Source organism: Triticum urartu, chromosome 7A (genome assembly GCF_056163025.1).
Source record: "Triticum urartu cultivar PI428250 chromosome 7A, HENAU_Tu73, whole genome shotgun sequence".
NCBI lineage: Eukaryota > Viridiplantae > Streptophyta > Magnoliopsida > Poales > Poaceae > Triticum > Triticum urartu.
This window is the reverse complement of record NC_141879.1, coordinates 60,503,226-60,505,922: the sequence shown is the minus strand read 5'-3', so window position 1 is coordinate 60,505,922 and position 2,697 is coordinate 60,503,226. Positions and strand designations below refer to the sequence as shown.

General features: G+C 56.2%; 1 pseudogene; it reads left to right on the top strand.

Annotated features, from left to right (window-relative positions):
• Window positions 1-625: 625 nt before the first annotated feature.
• Window positions 626-2,131, top strand: LOC147957766 (protein STRICTOSIDINE SYNTHASE-LIKE 10 pseudogene; annotated as a pseudogene).
• The last annotated feature ends 566 nt before the right edge of the window (window positions 2,132-2,697 follow it).

Here is a 2,697-nt window from a genome sequence, read left to right as displayed (position 1 = left end):
TTGGGGTGGAGGAGGCCACGGTTCGCTGCTCACTCATTTGTCCACCGCGACAACACACAAATAGCCCCCCTCAAAAATCGATCACGGTCGTCCATGCAAAAACTGGTGGAGAGAGAGAGAGAAACCTGGTTCGGCCTAGGCCTGACCTAGGGCCCACATCTCTCTTACGAGGCCGCACTTCGGGCGCAAGAGCGGGAGTGGACCGAAATAGTTAAAATCATTTGGCCTAAGAACGGGAGGTGGTGGGGCGCTCCTAGCAGCGCCTACTCAGGGCAACGAGGCCGTCCTAGCGGCGGTGATGTGGTCGTGATGGCAGCGAGGCATTCTCTACGGACAGCGCTGCAATGATCTCTATTGGCATCGCGGTCCTCTGCATGGACACTTAGCTCCTCCATCGTCATGAATTCGGACCACTCCGGTCGTCGTGGTGGAGGAAGAACCGGTCGCGGCCGCACCCTAGCCTTCCCTCTCCAAGCTCCTATAGGCTACAGCAACCCTGACGCCGGTCGTCCTCCAGCGGGAGCGGCACGACCGTTCATCTCTTCTAATGAGGCCATTCTGCGGAGCACCGCCGCAAGGCGGAAAGCGTCGATGATGTCTAGTGGCGCGGATGCATGCACCGTGAGGTGGCACAGGGTTTTAGATCCATGCACGACGGTCGAGTCGGTATGACGTCGTAGCTAGCTATACACTGTTGAAGACTTTTTCTTTTGAAATGAAACTATTGAAGATGAGATCATTATATACAATAGATGGATCGATTGATCCGTAGAGTACAGGCAGGAGCTAGCTACACGTAGGAACCAGATGATGGATAGATTTTTCCTTGTACCCGGCCGGACTCGGTTGCCGATTCGAATCCAACTCGACTCGATTGCCTCCGTCCGTCTCGGCGTACGTGTGGATCATGCATGGGCCGACTCGGACCTGTAGCTGTCCATCAGAGTACATATAATAGGACATCTAGACACCTCCCTTCAATCCATCAAACCAAACCACATCCAGCAGATCGACACACACGGTACAACCAACCTCCATCGAACAGCCGACGTGATCGATCGACAAGCTTAAGGTAGCCGGCCAGCCAGCCAACATGGGCTGCAGCATGAGCCGCCTCCTCAAGGCCACCGTCGCTCTGGTCATACTTGTCCTTCTCTTCATGCCCGGGGCCATGGCAGCCGCCGCCGCAAGCTTCGACGCCTCCCGGGCACAACAGCTGCCCCTGCCGCCCGGAGAAGTGCACGGGCCGGAGAGCGTCGCCTTCGACGCTCAGGGCCGAGGCCCCTACAGCGGCGTCTCCGACGGCCGCATCCTGAGGTGGAATGGGCCCAAGCTTGGCTGGACAACATACGCCTACGGACCAGGCTACGACAGCGAAACGTGCACGACATCCAGGTTTGGCACGGAGGCGGACATAGAGAGCCGCTGCGGTCGCCCACTTGGTCTGCGCTTCAACCAGAAAACGGGTGACCTCTACGTGGCCGATGCGTACAAAGGGCTTATGCGTGTGCCGCCCGGCGGCGGGGAGGCCACCGTGTTGGTCGACCAGATTGATGGCATGCCGCTGCGTTTCACCAACGGGGTTGACGTCGATCAAGTCACCGGTCAAGTCTACTTCACCCATAGTTCGATGAACTACGACAGGTCAGAACACGAGATGGTCACCAAGACCGGGGACTCCACGGGCCGCCTCATGATGTATGATCCACGAACATCGGACGCCACCGTGCTCCAACCAAGGATGACATACCCGAACGGCGTCGCGCTCAGCGCCGACCGCATACACCTCGTGGTCGCATCTACTGGCCCGTGCAAGCTGCTGAGGCACTGGATCAAAGGGGTCGACGCGGGCAAGTCCGAGCCTTTGGCCGACCTGCCGGGCTACCCAGATAACGTGAGGCCCGACAGGAAAGGAGGCTACTGGGTGGCGTTGCACCGTGAGAGAAATGAGCTGCCCTTTGGTCGTGATAGCCATCTTCTTGCTGTGAGGGTCGCTGCTGATGGGAAAATAGTCGAGGAGATGAGAGGGCCAAAGAAAGTCAGGCCAACCGAGATCATGGAAAGAGATGACGGCAAACTCTACTTGGGCTCGGTGGAGCTTCCTTATGTCGGCGTAGTAAAAAGGAAGTAGAGAAGTAGAGTATAGTAGATATAGGATGGATTTAGTTTCTTATTATACCTGCAGCTAAATGTAACGCTCCAGTTTCTTTTTGTTATAGGCAAACTATTGTAATGCATATTTTTAGAGATCTTTTACAGTACACCTAAGATATATTAGCCATCCATTTAAGTGGACGAACGTTCCAGATTTACCAATACTACAACACGATTTGGGTAGTATGTATATTATGACGGTAGGGACATTTTGGGTGGTAATCAGTTAAAACTCGGCCAGGCCAAGGACGCGCTGAGGTCACCGACGCACGCAGGCGGACCCAGCAATTCGACGGAGCCGCCCACCACGCCGCTCGGTGGCGTTCTACTCGGACGCTCGGCGGCCTTTGTCCATCACACGGAGCCCCACGCCACAGACACCAACTCCGGCCATTGCTCCGAGATCAATTCCTTCCCCGTGTCACCACTGGCGCCCATCGTAAGCCCCCCTCCCTCACGAAGATAGCTCCGTCCCTCGTCTTTATCTCTCCTCCGGTTTCTTGTGTGTTTTGGTCATTCGTGCCGAGTGCTGGGTGTCTGTGC